Source organism: Leuciscus leuciscus (assembly GCF_965113295.1).
Source record: "Leuciscus leuciscus genome assembly, chromosome: 4".
Lineage (NCBI taxonomy): Eukaryota > Metazoa > Chordata > Actinopteri > Cypriniformes > Leuciscidae > Leuciscus > Leuciscus leuciscus.
The window spans coordinates 34,291,131-34,300,698 of NC_138728.1; the positions used below are offsets into that span (position 1 = coordinate 34,291,131).

At 34.0% G+C, this 9,568-nt stretch overlaps 2 long non-coding RNA genes across 2 annotated transcripts; both read right to left on the bottom strand.

The window, feature by feature from the left end:
- Positions 1 to 463: 463 nt before the first annotated feature.
- On the bottom strand, positions 464 to 5,679 carry LOC309497520. The gene is made up of 3 exons (XR_014205596.1): positions 5,630 to 5,679; positions 4,759 to 5,204; positions 464 to 825 (listed from the first exon to the last, which is right to left on the bottom strand). It is a non-coding gene; the product is annotated as an uncharacterized lncRNA (long non-coding RNA).
- A 3-nt stretch (positions 5,680 to 5,682) lies between these two features.
- On the bottom strand, positions 5,683 to 8,522 carry LOC309497499. Its single transcript, XR_014205575.1, has 2 exons — positions 8,258 to 8,522; positions 5,683 to 6,087 (listed from the first exon to the last, which is right to left on the bottom strand). It is a non-coding gene; the product is annotated as an uncharacterized lncRNA (long non-coding RNA).
- Positions 8,523 to 9,568: the final 1,046 nt, after the last annotated feature.

Sequence of the window (9,568 nt, forward strand, 5' to 3'; positions counted from 1 at the left end):
TTGTATGCGCTCCGACAAGTGCATGTTAGAACAGTGCATCAGCACGCAAAAGAAATGTTTAACTGGGAAGGCTTTAAACTCGCATGCAAATGATGAAGTTTTATTAATTGCAGTATCATAAAGATGTTGTATACAGCTTACTCAAAGACATTCACATTATTAATATTCTATGCGGTGGTAAGTTTGTAAATACGAATATTAAAAGCTAAGATCAGATTATGTTTACCAGATGTTTGTTATGAAATGCACTTAACAACATCACTAAACAAGGCACTAAACTTACATTTATTTTTAGGACTTTTTTGGACTAGCCAAATAATTTAGGAGCACCTTCTGATATCTCCTCCTCAAATTGATTTCAAGGAGCATTATTTTTATTTTTTATTTTATTTTTTTACCTTTGCGAGGGATTTCTTTCTAACCAACTGATACATACTATCTATATCTAGGTTTTAATGTTTAGAGTTGTTAAGAGCATTTCGTAACAAAAATACCTTTACCTTTTAATATTCATATGTAATTGGGCTTATCTTCTAAAATGTATACTTTTTTTTTAAATTATAGAAAAACTGTGACTGATTACGGCTTAATTGTTGCAGAGGGTTTCTTGTACCTTGATTAACGTGTAAGCTGAGCTGTTCAGCTTGTTAAGCCCATTTGATGTGCTGGGCCTCAGGTGTGTTAAAATGACCTCATCCTCCAAACACATCGGAACCAGGGCCTCATCTCTCCATAGTGTGATGCTTAGAACAGTGCTTCCGCATTTGAGGTCGAGGTCCAAGACAGGTATTTCGCCTATATCCGAGTCATTCTTATGACCTTCACCTGTAAAAAGTAAAATGGTAACTATGCAGGACATATTAACCCCCTGAGGTCTACGGTATCGCCGGCGATACCAGCTCGCTTTTTTTTTATCAATGTAAAAGAAACTCATAAATACTCTGTTGACTTTGATTTTCCATAGGAGTTTCATACATCAATCGATTCTGTTAAATGTGTATTATTTTTGTGTATACTCACAATAAAAACAAAGTGTTGTGCTTTTTGCCAAATAAAGAAAAATAAACACGAAGCGAGTTCTGCCTTCTCTCTGCCAGTGAAGTCCATTCTGAAACGCGTCCGAAAATGAACAATAACTGAGCGAATACTCAGTCAAACAGGCATACAAAGACACAGGCATGAAGCTTGAATTCTCGTCTTTTAAATGAAGTAATTTATATAAAAAACAAATATCCTCATCTTGTGAAATCTGTATTAAAAGAGAGCGATTCCAGTCGAGGTCATCTCATCTCATTACGTTATAATCGGCCCCGCCCACGGAGAGCGCGCGCTATTCAAACGCAAATGACTGAGACGATCCCATACAAACTGTGAACGCCCACATATCAGCTCGAGAAAACACATCAAGTTTATTCAGATAAGTGTAGTCGTCTACACTGTCTCGCAGCGCTGTGAGGAATAATAATAATGGAAAACTTACCTCAGAAGTGCTGGTATTTCGAGGAGCAACGGATGGAATAATGTAGTAAGTTTTTTTTTTCATTCTCAAGTAAATCGCGTTTCTGTGTGAATGAATGAACGCAGAGATGCGCTGTTTACCACAACTCGCAAAAAGACGGTTTAAATTTGAATTGCGTTTCTGTGTGTGAATAAATGATCTGCTTTTAGCAAACTATTTGCTATACTGAGTAAAATCGATTGAAATATGTTGAAATAAAATGTATTTGTATAAGCAACGTATTAAACTGCAAATTAACATTTATATTCCTTATAATAAAAACGAAAGACCTATGTTACAGACATATGAAAGACAACATTTCGTTGATTAGTTTTGGATAGATTACACATTTTTACTGTAAAATATCTGCCACCTCAAATAAGCTTTTGTTTGCCAATTTTTGCTAATATGTTAAATATAGTATGTTTTGTCAATGTAGGCTATATTCGAAGTTTGAAATATGTATGATAAAATGTATACTTTAGTTTTTACAAAGAAAGATTACACTTCAATTGTTGTTGTAATTGTAACCTTTTTAATAAAAAAATATATATTTACAAGGTAGATGTAAACAAATTTTAAAAGGTAAATATAAGCATTTTCTTTAAATAATTTTTATTGTGTTTTATTATTGACAAATTTGGGGAGAGGATACATATTCCAAAACTGAAAATACAGTATGAGAATTAACTGCACAATTAATAGACATGTTTTCCTTGGATATTATACAATTTGCAAGCAAAATTTGTAAAAAAAAAAAAAATTGACATGCTTCAAACTGTGAACCAATTTGGTAGAATATATATATATATATATATATATATATATATATATATATATATATATATATACTGTATATATATTGCTCTTGCATTCTTTCTTGTGGCTATAGGTGACACACCTGAATGAATGGCTCATTAAGTATGCGGGCCCCATTGTCTCCTGAGGTGTGAACCACTACATATGCATGATGCTGTTGAATGGTTGACGCCCCTTGCGCATATTGCCTTTACAAACAAAAAGTGTTTTACAAGATTTAAATCAATGTATTGTGTTATGTTAATGATAAGGGCAGGATGATTTTCACATCATTTTGAAGAAAAAACTCTAGGCAAAGACATCAATTAGTCAAAAGTCTTATTGACACGTATTTAGTATGTGTTTTGTGGCCTTATTTCAGAAACTTTAGTTTTTAGTTTTTTCAATAACCATGCATAAACATTATTCTCTCAAAAAAACAAACATGTACATGCATGTTGCTCACATATTATGGTAGCCCTGTTTGTGCTAAATAGAGTGTAATTATACCTTTGCCATTAATATGTTTATAAGCAACTGAAAAAAGCACAAATGTCAGGGCATGTCAGAACATCTCAAGGACCCCAAAAACCCCTCAGACCTCAGAGGGTTAAAACTGACATATTAACTAGAGTTGGGTATCGATTCAGATGTCCTGATTTGATTCTGATTCGCAAGCTCTCATTTAATTTTGATTCCTGTTTTGAGAATTGATTTGATTCAACCACATTTCAGAAAAGATTAATAGATGTTCTACTTTTCCCCCGAGCCCTAATATTAACCCTTTCTAAAATTACATCAAGACCATCACATACACCTCATCATAAATCATTAATAAAATGCTTAAAAAGAGAAGGCACTTTAAAACGAAGAGTACAAATAATTAACAGGCAAACTTTGGCAATTATTAAATCAACACATCTTTATACATTAAAAAGCTAATCGTATTTCAAATAGGGATTAAGCTGAATTTAAAAAAGCAAAACAAAACAACAACAACAAAAAAAACCACTTTCAAACGCTCAGTCATTGTTCAATCGAGTGGAAATATCTATGCAAAATATTTACTTAGGCCATCCTTAAAAATATTCTTGTTTGCCATAACCCCATTATTATTATTTTTCCCCCCTTTTAGTCCGACCGACGTTCCGGTTGTTTTTTTTACTCTTCAAACAACTAATACAAATGCAATAAAATAATATTAGTTATTAAGTATTGTGAATATAAATTGCCTAGACCTACATACAAACATAAGCTACGTTCTTTCTTTTAAATAACCCGTGGCGTGTCATCTATGATTATGTTTACACCATTGGTTTACGCATGTCACACTACGGCCTGTAGGCTACGTTTGCTTCGTTTCATTCATTCACTGTCAATGGTTCGCGCTTGGTAATGATGGCTGCGGCTTTATAAAATTACTCTAAATATTATTTCATTTTTATATGTTGTTGAATATGGTTTACTAAAAAATAAACATGTGAGAGCGTGTTATAGGCTTTATGTCATGTTATAGTCAGATATGACAACACTACTGCAACGCGCATCAACTCAGATGAGAAGCTGAGCATCTATTCATCAAGCCAACGTGCAAACTATCGCAAATCAAAGTGAAAGTAAGTCGCTGATGCTTAACACACAATCATCTTCATTAAATGTAAAGAAACGAAATGATCTTACCAGGGCTGTTGCCGCTTTCTCTTATTGCGGGCTTTGATTCAGAAATTTTAGCTGATTATCAATAAAATAATGCATCTCATATCTGTTGCTTTCGGTGACGTGCACTCCATTAAATCTGCATATAGCGGGAATTGAAGATCGGATTTATATACGCAAAAACACATTTATGTAACTAGGTGTAAATGGAATCGTTTTGATATATCAGATAGCAATCCGATCTGAGAAAACGCATGAAGTGGCCTGGTGTAAACAGCCCCTAGACATCGGTGAAAAACTAAATAGAGATGCATTGTTAATGTAACACATTAACATGTTTTTTCATATGTATTACATTGCATGTTAATGCAATTAACTGTCATTTTGTGAATTCTAAAGTCAATTTAATTTATTTGTTTCCCTCTGAAAATCCACTTTAGTTGATATCTAGTGGCTTCTTTCTTGATTCTGCCTAATTTTTCCCCCCAAATGAATGCAGCTGGAATTAATGCAATAAACATGTTTTTTGACAAAGATTTCAAATTGGTTTTTTCATTGAATCTAAAAAAAATATATATATTAGACCTACCTACCGACCCTTTTTTTCTTTTTTGCTGTTACTGCAAACCAAAATATTTGTAAGGATGGCCTTAGCCTCAAACACACACACTGCCAATGGTTAATTATAACATTATTATGTTGCCCATAGGGAAGATTTAGTCTCATATGTTAATGATTTACTCGCATTGTAGACGTCATCTTTAGGACTAGGACTGTGAACACTAAATTATTTCAAAAGTACTCACATTATTGACTTGCCCTCTAAGGGTAACGTATCCTCCACTCACAAATAAGTTGTGCTCTTCGCCAGTCCTCTCTATAGATGACGGGTGGAGGACCTCCATGGCTGAAGATCTCTCATTTTCACTCATTGCTAGTGGGGCACTTTTGAAAATGGTGGATTTGTGGTCCACAGTTAGGCACTCTTTGCCATATTTTTTTATTTATCGAGTAGTTTCTTACAAAGTAAGTCACATTCTCCTCAAACAAGGAGTTTTCGGAATTTTGTGGCGAGATGTAAACTTTTGCCCCATCCCAAAGAGCAGCTAATGTCGTGACTTTTGTCTTGTCAGGTTTGATGTCACCGTCCACTTTTTTAAACGTAATGCTTTTGGAGCTGGTGCGCAACCCCACACAGCGCATCCGGACAGGCTCTCCTCGGAGATATGGTTTGTTTCCTCTTGAGGCCATTCTGGAGGTTAAAAAAAATAAATAAAAATGTGGTCATGAAAACATACATCAAGACTAAACATACACACACCACATCAGACAGCAGCAAGATTCTGGATAAATTGAGAATGATGCGTTTTAAACCTAAACATTACACTTGAAATAGCCTATACAAAATATTAAATAAAATGACGTGTAATTTACTAGTGGTTTAGACTAGATATTATTTAACTAGACTTAATTAGGAATTAAGACTGCATTTATTTGACACAAAGTACAGTAAAAACAGTAATATTGTGAAATATTACAAATCAAAATATGTGAATATATAGTAAAATGCAATTTATTACTGATTGAAATCTAAATCGTCAGCTTCATTACTATGGTATTTGTCTGGTTTCAGTAGGATCATGTGACATTGAAGACTTGAGAAAACACAGAAATTACCTCAACACACATGCAATCAAAGTCCTGGGCAGGAACGATTATCGGAAGGATAACTAATCTATCTATCTTTCTTTCTTTCTAACTAATCTATCTTTCTATCTAATCTATCTTTCTTTCTAACTAATCTATCTTTCTTTCTTTTTAACTAATCCATCTTTCTTTCTTTCTAACTAATCCATCTTTCTTTCTTTCTAACTAACCAATCCATCTTTCTTTCTTTCTAACTAATCCATCTTTCTTTCTTTCTAACTAATCCATCTTTCTTTCTTTCTAACTAACCAATCCATCTTTCTTTCTTTCTTTCTTTCTAACTAATCCATCTTTCTTTCTTTCTAACTAATATATCTATTTCTTTCATTCTAACTAATCTATCTTTCTTTCTTTCTAACTAATCTATCTTTCTATCTAATCCATCTTTCTTTCTTTCTAACTAATATATTTCTTTCTTTCTAACTAATCTATCTTTCTTTCTTTTGTAGCAACAATGACTATGGCATACGGCCAGATGTTCTGAATTAGCGAATCCTGATTTGCAAAACACAGCTCGTTTCTTCTTGAGTAAACAAAGAGCATTCTGTTTACGACCCCCTTGGGGCACGTTGACCAGCGGGGGCGCCGCTTGGGCTAGGGCCTCCCTGGCACATGACACATTTATAACAAGCCGAGCGTTGAGCAAAAGGGTCGACCTAGTCCCTTGATTCAAATCTCGCCAACTCACGGGACTCACATCCTGAAAACCCCCGAAAGGGTGGGGGAAAGGACAAGAGTTCACCAAAGCAGCCTGAATTCTGAATGACACACACACACGTACATACACACACACACACACACACACACACAAACATCCTTTGTGTTTAACTTAACATCCTTTAATGTATGTAACTCAGACTTGTATCTGAACTTCCTGTATGTATGTGTGATTAATGTTGTTTTGATCATATAGTTATGATCTTCGAGTGTTTGGCTCTGAAATGTATTTTTGAAGAATGTTCTCCCAGTAGAATCGCATCCCGTAACCCGATCTCATTGGCAGGTCATAAAATTTGACCACCAAGCTCATCCAGCCCTATGCAAAGGAGACCACGGGGGCGCAACATTCCAACGCACCCACACAAACACACTCTGGACTTTGAAACGGAAACCCCCTACATAAAAGGACTTTTACCCTTAAAGTCACTCTCAAATGTACTAAATATATCCCTTTTTGTGTTAAGAGGTGTGTGTAAACCATAGGAAAGCATATGTCCTATTGTAACATTAATAGAACTGCAAATGCCTATACTAATGCATAATAATGTATCTTTGCATTGCTACAACGTCTATATTCTATTTTTGATATCTCTGTAATCCTCTCCAGCTAACAGAGTTAAATTTTGATAACCAATTGCAGTAATTTGTATTGTTTGACATCTTTCATATGTCTGGAGCAAATCTTCTCAAATTCGATCTCTCACATGACAGTCAAAGTAGGCGTTTCTTCACAAACAAAGAAACCTCTTCCCGCTTCAGATCAGAAGATCCGATTCGCTGTTGCCACGAAAAAGGGGACGTGGGACACCGCTCACGGGACACTGATAAAAGTCCAAACTTTCAGGTTGCTCGCTCTCTCAACGCTCTCAACCCTCATCTTCCTCTTCTCCACGCGCAGCGCTTCTCCTCCCAACGCAACCAGCTGGACAGGCCTTGGCTTCTCCTCTGGGACGCATGCCCGCGTCATGTAGAAGCTGCCGTTCTTTTGCAACTAAGTTCCTACTCGCCTTTCCCCTCCACAAGGGAAATGATCTGAACTTTCTCGGTAACGTTAAATTCAAGTGAGCCTTTACATCGTCTTGCGAAACGACCCAGAAGACGAAGCTAGACGCAAACCAGCCGGACACGCGCACACGCGCACCCTCTTCAGCACCACACTGAAAGAGCACAGAATCTTGCAAGTAACGTTATCTCTCTCTAAAAGCTGATTTCAGGTGTCCAGCTCTTAGGTCTGTGAATTAAGTTACCCTCTATCTCTTCTCTCTATTTCTTTCTTTCTTTCTTTCATTTCATTTTATTCTCTCTAGCACGTTATGTCTTATGTTTTTGTTTGGTTAAATGTTTGTTTGTTTGTTTGTTTTACTGTTTGCATTTTTATGTACGTTTATATTGTAGCTCATATAATCTCTCTAGTTTACATTTATTAAAAATCCATTTATACTTTAACTGTTCCACCTTGTAAGTCAATGAAATCAAAGATCTCAGCTACAAGCTCGATATTGACTACCTTGAGTAGTTTTAATTCATAAACTCAGAAAGTTTTATGTTTGTGGCCAGAAGATAAACTTTCTTGGAGTTTGTAAACAGGGATACTCCTTCTTAACTGATAATCTTACATTTATTCGCTGGACGAATGACTGATGACGAGACCAGTTACAGAACGAGGTATTTCCGAAAATGTATAAAGTAATGTATATGCGATTTATGAATTATGACCATGAGTTATGATTAGTAATATTTCCCAAATTCCCTATATTCTTGAGCTAATTCGCATTGACCCAGAGTCGTTTACGTTACACTTTCTAACTAACTAATCTATCTTTCTATCTAATCTATCTTTCTTTCTAACTAATCTATCTTTCTTTCTTTCTTTCTAACTAATCCATCTTTCTTTCTTTCTTTCTAACTAATCCATCTTTCTTTCTTTCTTTCTAACTAATCCATCTTTCTTTCTTTCTAACTAATCCATCTTTCTTTCTTTCTTTCTTTCTAACTAATCTATCTTTCTATCTAATCTTTCTTTCTTTCTAACTAATCTATATTTCTATCTAATCTATCTTTCTTTCTTTCTAACTAATCCATCTTTCTTTCTAACTAATCTCTTTCTTTCTTTCATTCTAACTAATCTATCTTTCTTTCTTACTAATCTCTTTCTTTCTAACTAACTAATCCATCTTTCTTTCTTACTAATCCACCGTTCATTCTTTCTTTCATTCTAGCTAATCTATCTTTCTTTCTAACTAATCCATCTTTCTTTCTCTCTCTTTCTTTCTTTCTCTCTTACTAATCTATCTTTCTTTTTTCTTTCATTCTTTCTTTCTACATAATCTTTCTTTCTTTCTTTCTAACTAATCTTTCTTTCTTTTTTCTTTCTTTCTAACTAATCTTTCTTTCTTTCTTTCTTGCTTTCTTTCTAACTAATCTGTCTTTCTTTCTTTCATTCTTTCTTTTTACATAATCTTTCTTTTTCTTTCTAACTAATCTTTCTTTCTAACTAATCTGTCTTTTTTCTTTCTTTCATTCTTTCTACCTAATCTTTCTTTTTAACTTATCTTTCTTTCTAACTAATCTATCTTTCTTTCTAACTAATCTTTTTTCTTTCTTTCTTATCTATCTATCTAATGTTTCTTTCTAGCTAATCCTTCTTTCTTTCTAACTTATCTATCTATCTTTTTCATTCTTACTAACTAATCTTTCTTTCTTTCTAACTAATATATATTTCTAACTAATCTTTCTTTCATTCTTTCTAACTAACTAATCTATCTTTCTTTCTAACTAATCTTTCTTTCATTCTCTAACTAATCTTTCTTTCTTTCTAACTAATCTTTCTTTCTTTCTGACTAATCTTTTTTCTTTCTTTCTAGCTAATCTTTCTTTCTAGCTAATCTTTCTTTCTAGCTAATCTTTCTTTCTTTCTAACCAATCTTTCTTTCTTTCTTTCTTTCTTTCTTTCTTTCTTTCTTTTTCACTAATCTATCTTTTTTCTTTCTTTCTAACTAATCCATATTTCTTTCTTTCTTTCTATCTATAATCTTTCTTTCTAACTAATCTTGATCTATCCATCCAACCATCCATGGTCATGTTAAAACATGGTAAATCATGCTAGCAATGTGGTAAACCATACTAGAAACATGGTAAATCATGGAAAATCATGGTAAATCATGCTAGAACAGTTTAAAACTTTTTCAA